Source organism: Narcine bancroftii, chromosome 8, assembly GCF_036971445.1.
Source record: "Narcine bancroftii isolate sNarBan1 chromosome 8, sNarBan1.hap1, whole genome shotgun sequence".
Taxonomy (NCBI): Eukaryota; Metazoa; Chordata; class Chondrichthyes; order Torpediniformes; family Narcinidae; genus Narcine; species Narcine bancroftii.
Genome location: NC_091476.1, coordinates 15149699 through 15174429, shown reverse-complemented (window position 1 = coordinate 15174429; position 24731 = coordinate 15149699). Strand labels below are relative to the sequence as shown.

The window sequence follows — 24731 nt, the reverse complement described above, 5'->3', positions numbered from 1 at the left end:
TTGCTTTGGATACTCATGAGGGTTCAAAATTAGGGCATTCCTGTCTTTCTAGCTTTCATGCACGTTTTCTTTTAAGTGTGTTATCTAAAGCTCTTTTTATTCAGTTTGTATTAAAACAACAATGAATTAAGTGCAATACATTAACACACAGCATTCATACTGTCATCCTCCTGTGTCTTTTTTTAAAAATTTAGTCACACAGGACAGTAACAGGCCCTTCTGACCCATGAGCCTGTGTTGCCAAACAACCCAATTAACTTAAAACCACTGCACATTTTTGAAGGGTGGCAAGAAACCAGAACATGCGAAGCAAACCCATCAGACATGGGGAAAATGTACAAACTCCTTACAGTGTCAGATTCGAACCCGGGTTGCTGGCACTCTAAGAGTGTTATGCTAATCACTTCGTCAACTGTGCTGCCAATTAAGTTTAGAGAAAATTGTACAGTTGCTATCAGGCTTGTGAACTTTATGTAATTCTGTCCACTTAAAATAACAGCACTTAAGAGCAGTCTGCTGTGTGCGTCTGATAGACTAAGATGGTCAGCAGCTTTTCTGGTTCCTGTTCTATTATTAACACAGTCATTGCTGATCCTTTGAGAATGAGACTATTGTCAGGTGACAGAGTTTAATCTCCCATGTCAAATATGACAAGTAGGCACTCAATACATCTCATTGCTAAAATCATGCTTTTAAAAGGAAACACAACCGTCCTTTATATATTCACAGTAAGGACCTGGGAAAGCAGAGGTTTTTTTTTCTGGTTAACAATTTCGCACAACAGGAAGTTGATTATATTTATAAAAAATACACAAAAAGGAAGTTTAAAAAAAAGTTGCTGACCCAGAATCAGATGACAATGTTCAAACTTTTAAAGAAACAAAAGCAACAAAAGATTGGGTAATCTCCTGCCTTGCTTTTCAATTTCACAACTAAAGGCAGACATTCAGTTGTCTGTCCAATGCTTATTTGTTCATTTGCTTAAGTTTAATGGAGTTCCCAATTCTCAATTTACATTATTTGTATTTATATATACTCCTATAATAACATTTATTTTAATTTATGAGGTTCTGGTGACAAATGATGTGGTTAAAAAATATTGGTAAAGCTTTCCTCTAGCATTTCCTGTAAAATGTAAATGTGTTCTTCTAGATAGTAATTAGGTACTAGAAAAACATGTTAAATTGATAATTTATGACAGGTCAATTCATGGTTGTGCAAGACTAGAAGATGCTCAAAGACATTTCCTCAGCCTGGCTAAATTTGGTGGAGTAAGTCAGGTAGGTCACAATTTCATTTTGTGGAAAGCTTGGAGGCAGGCATCACATGCATTTTGGGTAGCACTTGGAAATTATTTGCTCCCCTACTTCTCACATTGTAATTCCTACAAAAGCTCTCAGAAATCACTTAATACAATTATTGTGCAAGGTAACAGAAGAGTTGATAAATCGTTAAAGGATCTTGCACCTGGGCTTTGTAGATGCAGTTTAGTCTTTCTTTCTACCTTCTATCTTCCCTTTCTAAAGGCATCAATGGATCCATCACCACCAGTATAATATACATCTCTCTCCAGAAATTTCACACACATTTTATTGTTAACAGCATTAGAACTTCCATCCAGCAAAATTCAAAAATGAATATCCTACTATATCATCAGATTCAGAGTGTTTCCTTTTTGTTTTGCTTTTCTGTTTTCTCCGAGAATGCAAAAAAATTAGCAATCTATTTTACATAACGTAACCATGAAATTGAACTGAACTCAGTGCTACAAAATGCATTAGAACTGAAAACCTTAAGATTATCACTCAGTCCCACTCAAGATGATTTAACTGTAATATAACTATTGTTTTAATCACTGCAAGTGCCTCATGGGAGCAATAATTTGCTGGCAGCCCCAACTAACACATCTACTGTATCGCTTGCATTTCTCTTTAAAGGAATGAAGCACCCAGACCTTTAATTACATTTAATTAAGTTCAACTCATTCATTGTCCTGTCATGTCAGTTTGCTATTTGTGTTCCCATGATTTGAATGAAAACTTTAAAATTCCTGTAGCCCAGTGGCTCTCCACATTTTTTCCCCTAGGCCCCACTTGAATTTTTCAAAAAAAAATGTATGCCCCACCATTAGCGGAAAAATGTTACATATTCAAAATAAGTTTTAATTAAATAATTTTCTGCAAGTGTATTTCAATGCAACATTCGGTTGGGAATACACTGGAACAACCTATTTCATATTCAACTCCTACTTCAATATGTCAACCATCCCAAACACACATTCAACAATTGTCATCACCTTGCCCCTGATGCTGGCTGCAGATTTTTTGATTTGAGGGATTAAATTTGTTAGTTTCAACCTTAAATCTCCATGTTTTGTAATTTCCAGTCGGTTTCTCTTAGCTTGTAGTAAATCATTAACAGCACTGAAGCCACATTCTACTAAATAAGACGATGCAAAATGTATCAATAGTTCTTTTGCTAAAGTAGTTGAGTCTGGGTATTTCTTTTTGATCTTGTTAGACAGCCACATCATGGTTCCCTTCACTTTGAACAGAGTTTTCACAGATTCATCATAGCTGCAACTCAGGTATCTCCTCTTGGTATTGCACTGGAACTTCAGATAAGTCCACCAGCAAAGGCTGAGTTAACCAAGAGGGCAAATCCATTGCAGTTAAATCACAACATCTATCATTGAAGTCGGTAACCAACATTTTCAAATGGTCAACAATGACGTTTGTAGCAGCGTTAGTTACCTCGCACTTATTCAACCAATGGAATTGACTGAAATTTCTTGTCAAAATATTCCTTTGGCACAATTCTAGAAGTGTCATGAACCCAAATATCTTTGTTTTTACATCAACCAGCATCATATTTGCTACTTGGAGTTGCTTGTTCAATGTACTTAGTTTCTAAAAAATGTCCATCAAGTAACTTGCATAAGTTTTGCCATCTGTTGTTAGCAAGAGCTTCAATTCAGGTTTGACCTTCTAAAACTCGCTGAGGAGATCAAAGCATTCAATAAAAAAGTTTCCCGTTGACAACTACTTTACTTCAGTGTGAAACAATAATTTCACATTTTCTGCATTTTTAATCAACATAAAACTGCTTAAACAGATGTTCACATTTGGGATTAGCTTTGATGGCCTTAATACACTTGATCACAGAATGCAGTATCTCATGTAGAACTAAGTTTTCTTGGTGGATAACACAATGTACCACCAACATGTTTGGATTTTCATCCTTCATTAATTTTAAGCATCCTGTTTTTTTTAATCCAAATAATTTTTGATCTTGCTGTAGATATCAACTGTAGTAGTGGTTGTTTCTAAGGATTCACAAAACAACATCTCTTTTTGAAACTCTTCCTGATCAATATATCTCACATATGCCAATAAGAGCTTCACTGTCCCGTACAGTAGATTCATCCAGTTGTAATTGAGAACTTTCATGATTTCAACTTCCCAATAAGCTATTTTTCAACATTTTGACCCATGTCATCTATTCTGTTGCAGACAGTATTATTACTCAATGGCATTGCTCGGACATCTTTGTCATTCTTTTGCAGAACTCTTGAAAAACATTGATATTGCAGGTTTAATCAGTTCTTCCCAATCATATGATTCTTCCCATGTTTTGCTCTCAGCAGAGAAATTTCAAGGGTTCAGGGCTGGAGTTTGCGCAGCGAATAATGAAGTGATTTTTGATCTACATTTAAACTTCTCTTTCAGTGATCTAAAATATTCTTATTTCGAATTGACATGATTGGAATGTTTTACCCTCAAATGAGCTTCAAGACGGCCTGATTTCATTGATTCATTTGTCAAACTGTTGGCATAATAGGCAAAATGATGCACGTTCATTGTGTACAGCAGGTAGAAACCCAAACTTCAAGAACTCCACTGAATATTGACAAACCTTTTGCTTGCTTGGCTTGCTCATTTTGAATATACAACAGTGTGAGCTCCCCGAAACAGATTAATCAATATTTTATTATGTCTTAGAAATGAAAAAGGTAATAAAAATAATGATCAAATCAAAGGAAGAAAACTGACCTAAAAAAAGAAAAAAAAGCACTAAACATAATTTCTGACATTTTTTTCTTGCTGAGAGTGTATCAAAACTGCATTAGCCACCTGCTTTACTTTCTGGAGACCCTATTTTTTTCTGTTTTTTGGCATCCTTCTCAGGTTGGCGCCTGAGGAAGACCCCTCCCCACCCCCAACCATCAATACAATAATGCACAAAGATAAAAAACAGATCAAGGTCTCACTAACTACTGAACTGAAAAGGTAAAGGGGTACGATTAGAAACATGATTGTTGAGATCATTTGGAATCCTCGTCGCCAATGAGATAATTTGGAATAGATGATAATAAAACCAATCATAAAAAATAATGTTAACCAAGGATCATAACTTTCAAAATAAAAGAAACATCGGAAAAACAAAAACATGTTCTGAAAATGAAAAGAACAAAGTGATTTTACTTGGAAGTTTCCACAATTGTGTTTAACTGACAGAGTTGCTAAGTCACATCTTTCACATTAACATAACAAGTTTATATTTTCAAACCAACTTTTTAATTATTTCCCAAAATATTCCTACGCCTCACTAAAATATTCTTAAGTCCCACGCCCCACCAATATATTCTCACGCCCCACCTTGAGAATCTAGGGTGTAGCCTTATAAAGCTTCTGTCACACTAGTTTATAGTTTTGCAAAAGCAGAAAGAAGTCCAGATATTCAATAACTCCTCACACAGATACCACATCATTGTTTAAGAGTATTTTAGATGACTTTGCTCCTTCACCACTTAAAATCAATACCTATATCACATCAAAGCAATTTATCAGAAGGAAATTGTCAGTTAGTCCAGTAAAACATCAATGTTGGAGACATTGGAGAAATCAGCAAGTCGAACAGTATACTTTATATTGCAAAGATAAAGAAACATAACCAACATTTTGGGCTTGAGCCCTTCATCAAAGTATGGAAAAATGTCGGCAGGCATCCTTTTGTTCAGGCACCTGCTGACATTTTCCCATACTTTGATGAAGGGCTCAAGCCCGAACCATCGGTTATGTATCTTTATCTTTGTTAAATAAAGGACACTGTTTGACCTGCTGAGTTTCTCCAATATTGTGTTTTTACTTCAACCACTGTATTTGCAGACTTCTGTGTTTTACTTGTCAATTAGCCCATCTTTGTTGAAGTGAGTATAAAAACAATCTAAAGACATTAAAGGAAAGAATACATTTAGTCCAGAGTCCAAATACATTTTCAGTGACAATTTAGATGTGGGTCGTGTTGAACAATTCACATCTCTAACACTGACCTTGTCCTCATGCTACAATACCTACAATGTGAAATTTGTTTCTTTGATATTATTTCTTTGAGTCTTTCCCATGTAAATAGTGCCCAAGACAAAAGGCACACCTGAGGCAGAATGGCTTTTCTATTTAAAGAACTTAAATCTTGAGGCCTTCAAACCACACAGCAGATAATATAAATTATTTTTGATACAGGTAAGAATGAGTTAAGGACTCCTGCCTTGGGTAGGTAGCCAGAGTCAATGCATTAGATCAAATAAATATTCTTTCTAATTTAATAAAAATAATAAAATGAAAATTCTTTTGATTCTTTAAAATCTTGGCAGCTCAGAGTCCATCTCTAATCTTTTGTTACATAAAGATCAACAAGAAGTCATCCTGTTCCAGGTGCAACAAAGTCTCATATCACATGACTTGGAAAGACCAAATGTTCTTAACTGAAAAGGAACATAAACAGGAGATTGTGCAAAGTGGATCTGTCGCCATGGCTATGTGTGACAGTTTGATGTTTATACGCTGCTCCAAGGGAATGGAAGTTAATGTTTTATATTTGCATAAAATTCACATTTTGAAAAGTGATTTTCATTCATGAGTCACCCCAATGCAACAGTAACAGATAAAAATTCCTTGCCAAAAAATATCAATGGTCTTTGACTCTTCCTGAAAATCTTGACATACGTTGAGCATGTTTTGCAGATGCTTGTTGGCTTTACTGGTATTAGCCACTAGTGTCGGCTACTTGCTGATGTACCCAATTCAATAGCATGGCCAGCATTGGCTGGACTCTACATCCACAAATGATAGACAGTGCAACTTAAACAGTCATTGGGTTTTCCAAACTTAAGAAATAGGAGCAAGAGGAGATTATCCAGCCTGTTCAACCTGCTCTGCCATTCAATAACATAATGGCTGATCTGGTCATTGACCCAGCTCCACCTTTCTCCTTTTTTTGCATAACCCTCAATTCCCCAAGTATGCAAAAATCTATCTAACGGTCTTAAATAAATTCAATGAGGCAGCCTCTACTTCTTCCCACAGATTCACTACTCTCTGGGAAAAGCCCATCTCCATCCTCATTAGCCACAACTATTACCCCTGATTTTATTTTTGTCTCCCAGGTGATCAGAATTAGAGAATAATTGTCACGGTGACCGATGAAGAGAGATATCCCTTGTGGCTCTTTAAAGTGACATGTAAAATATCATTTAAATAGGGTAAAAAAGAAATAAGTTTCACGCAAATCCACCAAAAGGTGGAAGTCATTGAAGGTTTTTCTGTTAATTTTGCAATGTATTTTGACCGACCACAGGTTTCATCAGAAAGCAAAACGCTAACAGTCTTTATTGTATACCAAAATTGAACAAGAAATCTATTACACACAATCTTGTCCACAAATCTAGTTACCATGAGAGAGGCTATATTTGACTGCCACAAAATCAAGCTGGGGATTGCAAAGCATGAGTAATACATATCCATTCATTGCAAACGAGGTAGCACTTAATGTCATTCAACCTGTTCACTCTGGGATATCCAGCCCATCTATGCAATTGATTGGCAAGAGTGGCCAATGTTCATCTGAAACTGCTCTTTAAAAGAAGAGCAGATGGAATTTGTGCTGGTAGTCATATGGAAAGTGCACCTGACCTAGAAAGTGTTGCAGATTGGCACAACATGGGAGAGAGTACAAGATTTTCAGACAATGTCCCTTAGGTGTCAGATATTATTTATCCACAGAAGTCAGGAGATGGTAGACAAGTGGTTATCACCAGGTGTCAAACCTGTGCATTCTTTGTATCAATCATATGAAGTCCATATTTTACATTTTCCTCTTTAAATGAACTGCATCTATCAACAACCACTATTAATTAGGACTTACAGTATCTCTAACGTTCACCTCATTCTCTCATGCAGGGAAGCTTCAAACCTCATAGCTATACTCTCACAATTTGCTTTTCAACAATGAAAAGTCTTTGTCCATAAAGATTGAAGAACACTCCCCTATACAGCTAAAGACAGAAGGAGCTAACTCTGGGGGACAAGCATTTTTAAACTCATGGAAGGAGATAGGAGAAGTGCTGCCATTATCAAGTGCTGGCATTATCAAGTTAGTTGTCAATGACATTTGCCACTGGTCTAGTTACCTGCATGTACAACAAGTGGATAATAATTATGAAGCTGCATCATCATTCCATTAAAATGTTCTATTGTAGAGACATACTGCATAAAATAATATATCTTTGAGGCAGAATCTGATTTGGAATGAAATAGTCTTAATGTGGGCAGAGATAGGCATGATGTCGGCATGGATAAGGTGGACTGAAATGTTTCTATTATTCTGTGAAACACCTGTGTGCACTTCGTGTGTAGCATGGAGAAGTGGCAAAAACGATCCAGATGTTAGTTTGCCAATAGATATTGCATTTGAGCTCTCTCAGTGAGGGCTTCGGGGAGCAAATTGAGCCAATTCAACACAAACCAAAAACTTGATGCATTGGATGCCTGTCACACACCTAGTGTTCAATCTCAAGAAAAGCAGAGTGCAACAGCACATTTTGCAGAGCCTTTCACTCAGCTTGTTCCCTATTTCTAGCCGAAATTGGTGATCACACTTGTGCACGAGGCTCAGTGGCTCATTCCAATGCAGGATAAGCAGCAGCTGACATGCATGGTTGTGGTGCAATGGAAGCTCAGTCAGCTGCTCAAGATCATGACCCCAGCAATCTCAGGCTATTCCAAGGCAAGTTATAAACCTTCTTCCAACCATGTGGAGCCATTGATGAAGAATTAAGTAGAGCGTGGAGGCAGGACATATGCTAAACATACATTAAGGGAATGAGCAAGGATCATTACTTGACCTAAATGTGAAAAATGGAATGATTTTGTTAATTAAGTGTCCCATTTATTGGACTGTGATCAAACAGATGCGGTGAAAGTAACAGATGGATGTGAAGGTGGGGGATTGGTGCTGACTGGAGAATTAGGTCTGTGGCAACAACTGTTTGTGTTACTTTATATAAATTCAGACACAAGCAGGGAACCAAAGTTGCCTCTTCTTATTTTTGTCCTTTCCCATCTAACCATGCAGTGAGTGTGAAGGTTTTTCTCTCATGATATCAAGTTGTGCAGCACAAATCTTGATGTGCTCTGTGGAACATTGCAGAGCCCTTTTGGAACTGACCAAGCGGAAAAAAAGATTATCTCTGCATCCCAAAACATGGTCTTTTCACATCTTTTGTGACATGATGGTTTTCAACACTTGTCTGTTTTATATACAGTAGAACCTCTGGGATCCAGACCAGAATTCAAGCAAACAGCAAAAAAAATGAGGAAAATAAATTTTAAAAATTAAAATAAATAAGAATAAAATAATAGGTAAAAAATATGTAACTTTAAAATTGTAAAAGTAAATGTTCTGTGAAGTAACACATAAACCAGTGGTGAAGATGGGAGTAAATATTCAGCCAGCAGAGGGAATGTCTTGGTTGTGCTTTGTTCGTAGCAGCTGTTTGAATAAAGTGTGAAATAGCAATGATGTCGCCCAGGATGCCACTTGCTGCTGGGGTGACTCTCTTAACGTTTCTCCTTATCCCTGCTTAGTAAGTGTTGCCCCAGTCAGAGGCTTGGTGGGGGAGGATATGGGGCAATTAATTTTCTATACTGTTCATCTTTTGGCTGCTCCAAGGAGGGGGAGGAACCTGCAGATGCAGCGATGGTTAAATGTTTTCAAAGAATATGACTGAAAATAAAGTAAAATGCTTTATGGTTTATCTATTTATGCAAGTGAAGTTTGTTCAATGTCAGTATTTCTGTCTTTTAAATTGTTTATTTTTAATGTAAGTGCACTAGTTAGGCATTGTAAATCTCAAGCAACCGGAAAATACACAGCCAGAATCTACAAATCTCCATAGATACCGTATACCAGGGGTTTTACTGTATACTGCGGCTCTCATATTGCAGTCATCAATCATATAGATGGATAGAGATGAACCAGCTGTGGATCAAATACAAATGGGACTGGAAACTACTGCCTATCGAAAGCACCTTGACTGTTGCAACAATTCCAGGAGTGACCTCCAACATGCACTCTCTTAGGTTGTCCATAAGATAGACAATGTTATAATAGAATTTCACTTTTGCTTGTGTCAGAATTGACATGCTGCATCTGTTATGTAATGTACATGTTCTCAGTGCTACCTTGCTCCATGAAGAAATCGAAAGTCCTACAATCTATTAGTCTTTGGCAAGAAAAAATGGCATGCAGTCATTTTCATGTGAATGGAGAGTGGATAATATCTCTACCTAACAGTGGATGGAAAACTGAGAGATATCCAACTTCAATTTGAAAAGAAGAAACTTGGTCATTATTCATGACAGCGACCAGCACATTGCAATTCTACACTTGTCCTGCTCTGAGGTTGCGGTTGACAATGGTGCTGGTGGTAGATATCAGTGAGGATCACCTTATTGCAGTCCAGTAAACTCAAGCATCATTCCTTCTGGAGGTTCAAATAGAAATTTCTGGGTGAATAATAACTTACACTGAGAGTTCTTCTCCCATTCCTCTTTCACTAGCTATAATATAATGCCAATCCTGTCTTGAGCTTCAATCCAGGTTGTGTAGACATCAACAAAATTACCTTCAGCACTTGCCTTACTATTCCTTTTAGTCTTTTGTCACTGGAAAGAAATTAGGGGGGCTGCAGCCAGAAGCTCAACCAGCAACTAACTTGTTATTAATGATTCAGAAAACTGCACGGTTAAGAGTCCTTACTGCAGTTTGGCATATGCTTGGATAAACATGTTTAACAGCTTGTTAGTTGGTACATTGAGCTTCAATGCTCTTGGTGCCTGCCACATTGACCACCACCAGTGGGCTGATCTTGCCTCCAACCGTGCATCTTGGCGCCTCACAGTTCGGCGGGCAGCAACCTCTTTGGAAGAAGACCGCAGAGCCCACCTCACTGACAAAAGACAAAGGAGGAAAAACCCAACACCCAACCTCAACCCACCAATTTTCCCTTGCAACCGCTGCAACCGTGTCTGCCTGTCCCGCATCGGACTTGTCAGCCACCAACGAGCCTGCAGCTGACGTGGACATACCCCCCCCCCCCCCCCCCGTCCCATAGATCTTCGTCCGCGAAGCCAAGCCAAAGAAGAAGATGAGCTTCAAAGCAGCAGCAGTGGTATTGACTCAATGTTGTACACTAAATAACTTGATGATCCCCCTCCTGTGCATACTTCCAAGAAATATTTATTGCATGTGGGCTAACAACTTTGCCTTCATGCCATCCAATGTAATTTCACAAATGTTTATATCATTATATTGCCATTTTGGAGCTTTAAGGAATTACCAATAAGGATGTTGGTTCCAGGATTGATTTACAGAGTAATCTAAGGTGGAAAAATAAATATAGTATGATTGTAAATATTAGTTGTTTAGGGCCCCAATTAGATCCCCTATTGACTTCTGGTGTTTAATTACACTCTGGAGGAGGTTCATTCTGGATTCAACAGGGTTTGCATCCTCAATCATCCTTGCTCCAGCTGTGGCAATGGCTTAACCATACGGTCTGAGCATTATTGCCGAAGAGAAAAAAATGTTAAAATTTATCAAGAGTAGGTTTCTCAATATTGCTTGGAGATCAGATCAAATAACAAAGGTGACATGGTAATTTCTTTAAGTGATAAAAGATATCAGATTAGTACGTATATAAAAACCTAATACAACAAATGAAGAAGATTACCAGCATTTGGAAAATTACATGAATCAATTAAGTTTGATGAACCACAACATTGATTAATGCAAGAATGAATCAAAGAGCCAACACTGAGCTGGCCAACTCATGTTGAACGTGTATTACCAAAGGAATTGTATTCCTTTAATGAACAGGACCCTGCATATCCAGCAGACAAGCCCCTTGAGTTTTAAATTTGCATGAACCTTTTGGAAACACCTGCTTGCTATTCAAAGCAGAACTTTGAACAATGTGCAGAAAATTACCATGCAGCATGTTTGATATGAATTCACAAAGCATATGCAAATCATATTTTTCTTCAGACCTTACTTTTTAGACCAACAATTACTCAAATAAATGAAGTGAAAACCGTTTTAATGATTTAATCCACAGATGATGCCAGGCTTGCTAAGTATTTAACAGCACTCCTCATATTATTTAAAAGCTCTTTGGAACTTTCTCCCGATTACAGAGCCAGTCATCAAACCTTCATTCTCAAAGACAGATAAAATTCAAGAGTGCTTGTTTGTATAGAATGAGCACTTCTCGATGCAAGACATCTCCACTGTTAAAATCATTTCAAATTTGCAGTAAGACTCTGCTTCATGTAAATTACACTTGCAAATATTGAGGATTGACATGAATTCAACAAATTATCAATTACTCTCCTTGTATGTTAGGGGAAAAAAAAGCATTTAATACAGTTTTGGCAGCTTCAGGCTTCTTATCCCATTTCATATTTTCCAATGCTCTAATTGAAGAAATATTTTGTGGGAGGCAATGAGATATATAATTGACTGAGGCATTAACACTGTTTGGACATGAGAAAAAATTCAGTATGAATCAATTGTGAAGAGTTGGACATCAATGTTAATCAGGTTGCAATTCCAGTGGTTACATGAGAGCCATGCCCTATTGATGCCATTCAGCACAGGTCAGTGGATGGCATCTACTGTGCATGGAATACGAAGAAATAAGCATTTCTTCAGACATACCACTCATTCTATTCAAATGTGCATCCAAAAATTGTTTTTTCCATACACAGAAAAATGGATTTTCCCAATGCCATCCAGCACCAAGAATCTTTTTGTTGTCCATAAATAAGGGAGTAGGCTGAATGTCAACCTACCTCCACCACCCACCCACCCTCCCACCCATTGTTCCTAATTTTTCTGGATCCAGTTATCTTCCTGGACCCTTGATGGTGGTGGAGCATTTGGCCCTGTGATATGGTTACCTTCACTGAGACTTGATTGTTACACGAATACAAGCTTACACCTGTGAATTAACGTCTATATGTCTTTTGCCTTGCATGTAGGCAAATTTCCATGGCCATTAGTAATCAGATTGACGCCAGTTCAGTAATACTTTTCAGAATCAGGATTCATTGTCATGAACAAGTCATGAAATTTGGTGTTTTGTGGCAGCATCGTAGGGCAAACATTCATATTATAATAATCTTATAACATTACAATAAAATATAAAATAAAATTAAAAACTAGTAACAATAGTGTATGAAAAGTAAAGCAGTGTCTTTGGTTCATTGATTATTTGGGAATCTGATGGCAGCGGGGAAGAAGCTGTCCTTGTGCAACTGAGCACTTATCTTTAGGCTTCTGTACCTTTTCCCCAATGGTAGCAGAGTGAAAAGGGCATGGCTTGGGTGGTGGGGGTCTTTGAGGATAGAGGCTGCTTTTGCTGGCCCTCATCAGGATTGTGGCAGGAGATCACTGAATTTCAACAACTTTGCAGGAAAAGAGAAGTGAACTAAAAAAAATGCTAATCCTAGCCTGCCCATTTTAACTGAATATTACATCAACACAGATTTCACAACAATTGCACAACAAGTTACTGGCAGACATTCACTTTTAGTCTAAGTAAACCACCAGGTATTTACTAGTGCTGCACCATCAAACTGAACTTTCAATTATTATAAAATTACCTTTCAGGTTTCAATTAGTGGCCCAGTGCCCAATCTCAAATTACTGAATCATTGCATGTGCCATAAAGATATGTGTTGTCGATCATCTAAGCTTGATCAGGTAATTAACATGTCATTGTTCATTGAAGCACATATTGGAAGGAAATAATTTTAGAAGGAGCAAAATAGATTCTTGTTCTGATAAAGTAACTCAAAATCTTTGGAAACTAAAAGTAAAAGAATGACACCAAGCTTAAAATATTGGAATGGTGAAAAGGTAAAGGTAATGAACCAGCATTATTAAATCCTTGAATCAATAGCACCAAATTGTTATTAATGAACACACCAGTATTTTATGTTTAGGAATTGAAAACAAAACCTTTTCTATAAAGGAGGAGTATCTGTGTGGAATTCCTAAACTAGACATGTTAAGGTGTGTGACCTCAGATTGTTCCACAATCTTCACAATTGGCCTCAGTACACCACAGTTCAAATGTTAGAGGAAGTTTTCAAATCATAAATTTGCTACATTAAAGAAAATAACATGCTCATTTCTCATTGGGGAGAGAAATGCTTTTGTAATATATACAAAAACCTAATGCAACAAATGAAGCAGATTACAGGTATTTGAAATTTCCAATTGGTTAGTCTGCAAAATGCATTACATGAATCAAGTTTGATGAACCACAACATTGATTAATGTAAGCAATGTTTATTTCGAGGAGCATAAAACAAAATTTAAAAGCTTGAGTTAAACTGGAAAGTCTGCAGATGCTGGGATTGTACTGCAATACACAAAAATGCAGGAGAAACTCAGCAGGTCATAGGTCACCCAGCATATAACAAAGGCTCAGGAGCAAAGCCTTAGATATATCCATTGCTTCTTTATAGATACTGCGTGATCTGCTTAGTTTCTCTGGCACTTTTGCACATTGCATTAGAATACTTCAACTGCTGAGCTGCTTTAAAACTAATCATGAGGCTGTTTAACAAATTAATTAATGCTTCTGTTAAACAGATAATAACAGAGCTAAAAATTAGTAAAAGAAAAAAAGCAATGCAATTATTTCAAGAGTACTTATTAATCTAAAATTTGTTATTGACCTACAAGAAGACTAATAAAATGGCTGGCTCAGTCAATTGTTCCATAAAGAACTGTGGTCTAGACATACACATGGCATATGAAAATAATTTTAGTGCAGCATAATATGCGATTAAGTTCTACCATGTAAAAGTACCCAAAAAATGGAGTCAGAATCCCTGCACAAGAAGTAACTTGCATTGCAATATACCCAAATATGCATGCATACACTTTATTATTCCACATGTTGATACAGATGTGGGATTAATTTTGATTTTGGGTGATAGTATAAAGGGGTAATATTAAACCCCTCCATCATTACGAAGCTCTCCCTAAGCAGGAGGGTTGTGAAATAGGCAGAAGTTGCTTGATCAAAATTGCTCTTGTGCTGCAATCATGCAACCTTGAGACAGAGAATAAGTAATTTATCCATGTCTGGTTCAATAATCCTTTGCATTCTATCTTATTTCAGACAAAGATGACATCAGTACCAGGGGTCCCAAGGAGAATTTACCATCCCTTCTCCGAATAGTTCACTGGGATTTTTAATTGATGCATGTGTGATGCCCTGTCCATTCAAAACTACCCATGAAGAGGTGATACTACATCACTTTTGTGAGCCACTAAATTACTGACTACTATTTGTTTGGCTATTTTGCGGTAAATAAGAATCAACCACAATGCCATGAGTCCAGAGTCACATGCATTAAGACTATGTACAACCAAATAAAACATCTTTCTTATTCCCTTTTCATGAAGGATATTAGTGAACCACATAGGATTTCACAACAGTCCATCAGTTTGAATATCACTGTGATTGGTATCACCTTTTAATTCAATATATTATAAACTGTATTTAAATATCCCAGGGATTTCAATGCAGATCTCTCTATACAAATTTATTAACATATTCTGATTGGGAAAACATACATCCTTGCAGTATAGGAATCTTTCAGTGCTGAATTAGATTTTTAAGTTAGTCTCAAGAACTGGATTTGAATCCACACCTCTCTAACTTGGATGCAATGAACCATAGCAGAGGCCACTTCAAATATATTTATGCTAAATAGCCAGTATTTTATCGAAAAGTAACTAATGTTCCTGAAATGTATTTTGCAGAAATATTGATGTTGATTGAAGATAAGTTTTGTTGAAGCTTTCATAAAGTAATTTATTAATTGATATTTGGGTGGCCCTATTTCTGACCAGAAACAGAACATCATTAATGTCCTTGTGGTTTAAACATTAAATGGTTTTATATGCTTTCCCCTCACTTGGCCACAATGAGTTGAGAGGAGTAGCAACAAAAAGTCCAGAAAGAACAAGCAAAAAGGAGTTGAACAATTTTCCAGGACTTTTCAGATTTTTATCAGACGAGAGAGGAATTCATTGGAATTTCAACATCTAAAAATGTCTCTCATCGCTTGAATCGCTAAATGGTAACTGAAGAAATTCTTGTGACTTGGTAGTTAAAACTCACAAAATGCTAGGAAAAATTGATGTTCCCAGTAAAATAGATCAAATTATTATTAAAGTTGAAACAAATGAAAATATTCACTTCTAATTATCTTTCTTAAAAATTGTCCTTCCAAAGGTAATAAATGATGACATCTGGATAAAGATTATCTTTAAAAAAAATTAGAGTATCAGTGTTACAAAAGATAATCCAAAAGGGGTTGCAATAATTCTGTGTGCAATTGATGATATCCTGTTTCTTAGTAAAAAGCCTTGACTTCCTCTATCAGTCTTCTCAGAGATCATTTTCTACAGACTCTCTGCCCCTTGAGTTCCACAGAATTAAGCATTCCCTCACGGAGTCTTTACTGTCAACTGTTATCATCTACTGATAAACAGACTAACAACTCCCCTTTCAAAGCCATAGAGTCAAAGAACTTTACAAAATGGAAGCAAGCTCTTTGGCCCAGCTTGTTCTATTTGCCTACAATCAGCCCATATCCCTCTAAATCTTTCCTACTTAAGTACCTATATAAATGACTTTCAAAGATTTCAATTGTTCTTACCTTTACCAGTACCTCTGTCAATTAATTGCATAGATCTGGAAGCAGGTCATTTTAAATCTTTCCCCACAGAGGGTAGTGGGGGTGGATTTACTGGATAGATTTAAGAGAGAGTTGGATAAGGCTGTTGTGGGCAGGAGAGTTAAGGGTTATGGGGATAAGGCTGGGATGGGTTATTGAAAGAGAAAGATCAGCCATGATCCAATAAATGGCAGTGCTGGCTCGATGGGCCAATCGGCTTACAATTGTCTAATTGTCAGCCTAACTGCTTTGATGACAAAAACACAAAACATAGCAGTGGGCAATCTGCTTCATAATGATGCTGAAGCAACAGGCCAAGCAGAAGTTTGATCTTTTTAATTTTAATGATCGAGCTTCATATTTGGCGTGTATGCCAAATTAATACAAGACTCACTTCGTTGCGCCAAGACTTATTGTGCAAAGATGGCATGGAGTCAGAGATAAGGGTGAAATATTTCAGGTTGAGATGTTATCCTAAACAGATGACCATGTATTAACTATATACTCCATATATATTTCAGTATTTTATATGGACATGAAGACATCAATGCTGGAAATTGGGATAGTTCAGAGATGGGAGATATACAAATTAAATATTTTCTTCAGGATCCATAAATATTAAGAGTTTAATATTCAGATACAGTCAATAAATCTGTATTGTAATATTAAGTTCCACTTTCAAGACCCATCTTTTTATAGATTTTGGTTATGTATTTCGAACATTGTTTGCTTTAATTTCTAATACCCCATGCAGCTGGTAAAGATGATGCACTCTTTGTAAATAGATAAGTTTGAACCTAGCTGATCTTTCATTACAGTTCATCCTGAATGCACTTGGGATGCACTTTCAGAGATTCAAGGGTTTGTCCTTAATCTAATTGTTTAAATATTTTGATTGTTGTTTACAAGATGCACATAAATAGTCATCATTGCTCATTGCATCCTGCTTCTGAACTCAGGTCTATAAACTTAAAAGAAATGCCAATTCAGAGGCAGGGTACAAATTCCACTGATTTTAACAATTTTGAGTAATTACAACAGTTTTATTTATATTCCTTGCAAAGAATAGCATAGTAAATGGAATACATCATGCTCCAATGACAATAGGGAAGTATAGAGGCTAAAATACATTGTTGTTTACTAAGTGCACATAAATAGTCAATGTTGCACGTTGCATCCTGTTTCTGAAACTCAGCTCGATAAACCAATGAAATGCAAATTCAGAGGTAGAGTACAATGCCCAAGAGCTACAACGAATGCAGATGTTTTAGTGACTGAGGGGAAAATCTGTTCTATATGTCTTGATGTGTGAAATAATGCTTAGATTATGAAGAGTATGTGTGTTGGTCTTCATGCCTTTGAAGGCTGAAGCAACTATTTCAGATCTTGTGTTAATACCCACATACCCAATAATATCCAAAGCAGCTCATTGTACATTTTACATCCACTGCATGAACATATGATAGCTCAGCACCCAATGCTTGGAATTTTGAAACTCTGTTTCCTGGAAACGAGCAACACAGTTCTCCTCATGGAGGGTGTGTCCCAGTGAGTTAGTCAGCCTTCTGTAACTGCTATCAATGCTGACACCCTGAAAATTTATGAGTTTGGCATACCTTTTTTTTTAAAAATCACCTTTTTATCTGCCTTGCATTTAAACAAAATTTTAGGCAAGATATTCATCGTAATGGCAGATTAGGAACATGTTAGTTGATGTGAAGGTTATCACGTTATACAAGAAATAAAAAACAAAAGCAAAACATTTGGTGCAACTTATTGCATTCAAGCACTTAATTTGTTGAGCTCATGTCAATCCCTTTCAACTTTCTGCACTTGGATGATGGCAAGGACATTATTTACTTTTGGTTTTCTGAAAGAACTTGTCAGGGAATGTGGTCTTTGGGGATGTAGGGGGTCAAGAGGTAGATGTGCAGTGCTTTAACTAATTGAGCTTCTTTGGTACCAATCATGCAGTGTCCTTAGATTCTACTGTGTGGAATGAGCTCATTTAGGTTTATCGGTTGAGTAGCCCTATGTGATGCCAGTCCATAGCCCCTTTCACACTGCCAACCTTCCTAGGAAGCAGGAAAACTTACTGGGCATGCTGCACTCGGGAGCTTTTCCCACTGCACTGGTTAATTGGCAACCCAGCATTTTAAGAGGGGTCCTGCTTTCGGCGGTGGCAATGCGAGAGCAGGTTGTGCTTTCACACCGCCAGAAGGTGATTAGTGAAGCTGAGCTCTGACACTTGCCCCACCAAGTTTCAGAGCCCAGTTGAATTTAACTTGCCCTGCCAGGATGGGATGCTTCACATAATTAACGGCAACGGACCCGTTTAATTAGCTGGTTAACCCACATGGAATCGGCAGTGTGAAAATTATGAATCACCAACATAGCCTTTTCTATACCTTTATTTTCCTCCTCTACTCCATAATACAAATCAAAATAAAGATACCAGTGTTTGGAAAGTTGTCTCTTGAACATAGAACAATACATCAATCAGAGCTAAAAGCAGCAGAAAAATGTTCTAACACTTGCAGTGAAATATTAAAAAGAAACACCAAGAGTCTCCTTGGAATGGTATCCACCTCCAAGCTGCATTTTCTCACGCTATAAATGTTTAGGGCAGATTTGATCAGAAACAGGCAGTGGTTAGTGGAGTTAACCATACACACTTGAAGCCCATTTAACTCTGATAGAAACAGCTGACTTTAAATGGATCTGGCAACTTTTGGGAGGAATTGCAGGCCAATTTTTTTTTTTATAGAAGATTTGAGGCTCTCACATCTAATGGTTGACTTGTTTAAAATTCTTGGTCAGAATCTGGGATCAGAAGCATGTACAAGAATTTATTTTCTCATGTTTTTTGAAATGCCATTTTGGACTGGTGCATGTTACACAAACATGAGCATAAACTCCCAATGTACTAATTATTATAGAGAAATGTCATATCTGTGCTATTTCTCAAATCTCTTACAAGCCCTTCACGAGGATGAGAGATACTCCCTACTCATGCCTTCATATCCAAGAAGGCGTAACTCTGTGCAGATAAGCAGGAAAAACTTGGATGGTTGCGAAAAAACGTTGCACATTTCTAAACAAAGTAAACACAAAACTGTAGGCTAAATTTATTTTACTTCTGTTGTACAGGTATTGCTTTTTCAAAAATTTATCCATGGTAAAATTAAGCCACTGCAAAGGTTTGTAACTTTTGCATTTATTCACTTCACAGGAATGCCTTGTGCATCTGGCAACACTGTATCGCATGTAATTAAGACTACTATTCCAGATCTGAACGACTCATTCTGTCTTTGAAGGCACCATCATTTACATAGACTAAACTCAACAACTGGGGACAGCAATATTAACAACGTTATCCAAGACTGACCAGGCTTCTTGGTCAGCATTGTGTGTGCAACCTCCTCTTTATTTTAATTTGTGCTTTTATAATCACGTGTACGTTGAAAACTGCCAAAGGTGCTCCAGTTTAGAAGTTATCAACATAGTAATTGTACTCTGAACCAAACTTTGAAATCTCAAAATCCAAAAAAAATGGAACTTGTCACCAGCAATATGCAGCAAAATTCTGCAATCCCAGTAATTTTCCTTTCATAGTTTCATATTTTCTTGTAATGTGGAGGCTATTTGAGTTTATACTGGCTCTTTGAGCAATCTCATCTCTTCTGTTCTCCCACTTATTTCCCCAGAAGGCTGTGCTTGCTCACTTGGCTTTCAATTCATCCTGCCACCATCCACCTGCACCAGTAGACAAATTATCTAACAATCAACAAGTCTTTGAAATATGCAAAGAAGCTGAAACACCTGTGGAAGCTCCATCTGGTCAGAGCAACAATATGTAAACTCCATACAAATGGAATGAAAGACCAGGATGTTATATGAAGCAGTGAGGCAGCATCAAGAAATAGCTGCACCACTGTTGACCATTGGTGAATATGAAGAAACTAATGCCATCATTGAAATAATGAAATTTTAAAAAAAAATCTCATAAATATTCATGCAGGTAACACAGGAAAGAGTGATGCACTCCACCTAAACAAGTTAACTGTTTACACTTGGGTGTGTTGAAAGATTTCCCTAAAAGATGTCATGGCTCAATTTCTGAAATTCAGACAGTCAGTGTTGCCCATCACCAAGTCTTAATGATTTCACTGTTTGCTCATACCTGTGAACTCTTCGGCACTTTCCAGTGCAGGCCACAGATGGGATTTCTTCTCCACTGTTCACTAAGGGTCATTGCTAATTTCAACTCTCCTATTGATTTCTGTTAAGGTGCCAACCAAGAATCAAACTATTGGCAATCTTTCCATCTTGCCTCATTAGATGATTAGCCATAGAGCAGGAAAATGCTCTGTAAGATCCATAATTCAACAACAGTTGAAAAATTCAAAATGTTCCACTTTGATAGAGATAGAAAAAAAATTATAAAGAAGAAAGACTAACCGACTATTTGGTTAATCCAAGATATGCTTGAAGGCAAGTGAGATAGAAGGTTGGTGGAAATTCATGGAAAACTTGTAAAGTTGGTTGCAAGAGAAATATGAGCAGGATAAGACTGTCCAGAGAAAGTGGATTGAAGAGCTGTTGGAATGAATTTCAAGCAATATTTTGAATCTGTGGCTCTTTGCATTGTGTTCTGTTGCTGCCCTTGGCTCTGGTGATTTCTCCCAGCTGTCCGTAATTCCCTGCGGTGCTGGCCAATATCTCACTGATTATGTGCAAGTACTCAATGCACAGAAGTCCAAGATGATACGAACCTTGCAATATATTTTCATCTCTGAGAATGAAGCACCCATCTGAAATTTCATCCTTAAATCTCTCCTCCTCGCTCTCTTCTTTCAGGAGATTCATAAAAATAACCTTTTTGATGCTGTTCTAGAATATCCCAGGTTGTTTGGTATTAATTCAATTTCGTTCACTTCTGCAATGGGATATTTCATAATGTGAGCAGGGCTCTCTTTCTCTCTCTCCCTATACATATATCTCCAAGTTGCTCTTCATGTTAAACAAATACCAGTATATTGAATTGGCCTACTTTTTTGTAACAACTCCTATTGATGAACTTCATTCTCTTCCTGAAAAATAAACAATCCATGAGAAACACAAGAAGAAATCTGCTTAAAGAATTATAAGACTTCAGAATAGCCATCATGGAATTCCTAAAGTGGCGTATTTGTTTATCAGCGCTAACATCAAATATGCTCCTTTTAAACTTCCAAATGTTCTAATGTGACTCATGTAAGTGTGACTTTTGTCAGTGATTGTAATCACTCCATAATCAGAAAGTGGACATGTCGAATACTGAGAATTAGGCAGCCCCAAACTCCAGATAACTGCATCAGTACTTAAAAGTTTTTAAAAAAAGAAGAAAAACATGTTTTGAATTCCTTTTACTGAAAAAGGAACCTCCCATAGCCCTTTCCTCTTAATCTTTTGTCTGCATTTGTTTTTGTGGGAGAGAGAATGTGTTGGTAGTTTTAACCCTATATCTTGCTAAAATAAAATCCTGTCTATTGACGAGTTACCAGAAGGTGAGTTGCAAGACTAAGATTCCTGTGCCATTGAAGATCAAACTCTTGAGAATAAATGCGAGTGAAGTGAAGAATTGTTTTTAAGTGGACAATGTATGTGAAGATACACAGTGGCTAAACTTTGGACCATGCTGAGCCACATAAAGGTGAGCATTTGCAAAAGAGAATGAAAAATGTAGGAAGCCAACATTCATGATATTTTGTTGGGAGTCGTATTGGAGATCTCCATTCTCCTTGAAGTCAGAATCCAGCAAGATTAAGGATAGAATGGAGCAAATTAAAATGGAAAACGGAAGTTAAAACAAAAATCATCTTCGAAACCGCTGCCTTTTCCAACAATGTAGGGTGACAAAGGGTTAAAAATCTTCATAAAACATTCAGAATAATAATATACAAAATACTATTTTTTTTGTATGCCAGCTGCATACAATGTGACTTCCTTTTAAAATGCAGGTGCCATGTTTCTTAAAATGAGAAACTAAGTGATAGGCCCTTCAAACTGGAACTGCTTTGAGGAGTTCCTCCTGATTTACTGGAAACCATAAGTTACGGTGCCAAAGCACATTTAGTAAACGGTCAGAAACTTGGCAAGCAGCTTTGAGGTTTGGGGGGATATAACAGACATTTGTCACTGATGGACAATCCCATCTTAAAGTGAAAACAGTACAGATTAACAATCCACACAAAGTCTTCTCAGGTATACAATTTTTTCGGTTTCTAATTTCAGTTATTATGGGAAACCAATTCCAAGTAAAAGTATTGTTTTAACCACTGAATAATTTAACTTATAGGGAACTGCATTAAAGAGAACTGTTGCAAATTAAGGAACTTCAACCTAATCTATTTCAACCATATGCATTGTTTAAACCATGATATTATTGATGCAAAATATTTTTTGAGGCACATGTTCCATAGAAATAATCGGAACTGTACTGACACAAAATATCAGGAATAGTGTTCTTGAAACAATAAAATTTATGAAAATGTAATATAAAATGCACAAATCCATATTTTATCTTCAATTCAATCAGACAAGATTTTCAGACATTCATGAATCTGTAGTTGAGGTTGAGATCCCTTTATTTTAGTGATTGTGTTTAATCCACAGCAAACAACTTATCTTGGGACTGAATAGAGCCAGAATAAACTTTCTATTATATTTATACTGAACCAAACAATTATATCCTATTCAAACATAAGGAATTAAAGTTTCCTTGTTACTTGGGTGAATTGCAAAAGGCGCTGCCCATTGTTTTATCTCCGGAGTTTATCTTTGAATTTAGTCAAAAAAGGGCAAGTTTAAATGGCTTCAATAATAGTAAACATAAAACTACTGACGATGGTAAAAACCCATCTGATTTGCTGACCAGAGAGCACAGAAATAAGCTCTTTGGCCATCCAGGTCCAGGTGGGCGTCAGGTATCCATTCTGATCAATCTATTATTATCATTAGGTGTAGGCCTTGGCAATTCATGTTCTTGACTAAATACTTCATAATGCTATGAGGGTACCAGCCTCCACTCCATGAAGTGTTTGAGGTTCCCACCAACCTGAATGAAAAATAATTCTCCTCAGATTCCCTCTAACCCCCTTATCCCTTACATTGAACCCTTGCCTTCTGATTTTAGACAATGCTTCTTTGGAATCTACTCGAAATATGTCCCTGATAATATCTGAAGGGAAAGAAAGTCTAAATCTAGCACCTTGATTTGGGCTGGCCTAGAGGTAAATCTAGACCCTCAAGGTAATTAATTCTAAACTGCCGACTAAAATGACTCCCTGCCTCAGGAATGAACTCATGAAGGACATTAATTGTGTTCTTGCAACTAGCATCCACACCCATGAGCAAATCAATAAAGGCAAATCGAAATTTGTCCATACAATTTCAAAGGTACTGTAGGTCCAAGGGATCCAAGCCTGCCCACAAATGAGTTAGATGTATTGTAGTTGAACCGTTCATTCATTTATGCACAGACGCTTTCCTCAGAAAGTGTTCCATTTCGCTTAAAGTTATGACTCTAAATGGAGTAATTCCCCATTGATTATATAAATAACCATTATCAGAAACAAAGGACATCATTCACATAAATAAGTTATCCAAACAAAAATTTAAATTACAAATTACTGTATATTTTGGAGTACAAGTTGACCTTCAGATAAGTCAGGTCCCCATTTTCAGCTTCATTTTCATGCTTTTATCATATATCGGGCAGATAAGATGACCCTCAATTTTCTGCAAGGAACATGCTGGAGATTGGTGTCCAGGCCTCCCAGCAACAACCCAAACGTTGTTACAACACCCCAATCGCCAAGTAACAAATCTGCAAATTAAGCAAGCAAGTGAAAAAAAGTTTAAAAAAAAAACTTTGCTTCTGGCTGGGAAGAGGCTAAATGGTGCTGGGTCTAAGTCTTCAGCATCAGCTGTAGCCGGAGTTGGCGACAGCGACTCCATTCTCAACATCGGGTGCGGCCCCGTCTGCATTGAAGAAGTTACCTTGCTACCCAAGTGTCCTCGGTGCAGGATCCCCAGCTACGTGTTGGCTCCCGGGCAGAAGCAGGGACCTCGGGCTCTACAATTGTAAATTGTCTGAGTGGGTTATGGTGGTGGTGGGGAGGTGTTGTGGCATGGCAGCGCCGGCAGTGGGGAGGTACTTCCAGGGTCATCTTATACACTGAATCTATGTTGAGTGTTTTGTTTTGTTGAACTTATCTATCTGACTTATAAGACGACACCTGATTTTTTTAGTCTTTCAAAGGTTGACTTATATACCTAAATATATGGGACTAATTAAAAAAATAGCAGTTCATCCTGTGTAGAAGACACCATCTACAGACACTGCAGTGAATTGGAGGACACACTGCAGTTAGCATTTGCCTAAAGTATATGATGCAAGTTCAGACACAGAGCATCAACTTCTCAGTGATTTGGACTTATGAGCAGTTTATATGGTGAAATTTGAAAGTAAAAATACTGTCATATAATCCAGCTTGTTAGGAGGCATCAGCAGTGAGAATGATTGTCTCTGAGGTTCACCTCCCCAAAATGATAAACTAGGCCCTGTAACCTTTTGCAATCATT

At 37.2% G+C, this 24731-nt stretch overlaps 1 protein-coding gene across 5 annotated transcripts in view; it reads right to left on the bottom strand.

The window, feature by feature from the left end:
* The window catches only part of gab3 (GRB2 associated binding protein 3), a 99387-nt gene that overhangs the window by 61924 nt on the left and 12732 nt on the right, over positions 1-24731 (bottom strand). Inside the window, exon 2 of one of the 5 annotated variants that reach the window (XM_069892947.1) lies at positions 23803-23973. The exons of the other annotated variants lie outside the window; for them this stretch is intronic. The gene's annotated coding sequence lies outside the window, so the exon portion shown is untranslated. The remainder of the gene's footprint in view (positions 1-23802; positions 23974-24731) is intronic. 5 annotated transcript variants of the gene reach the window in all.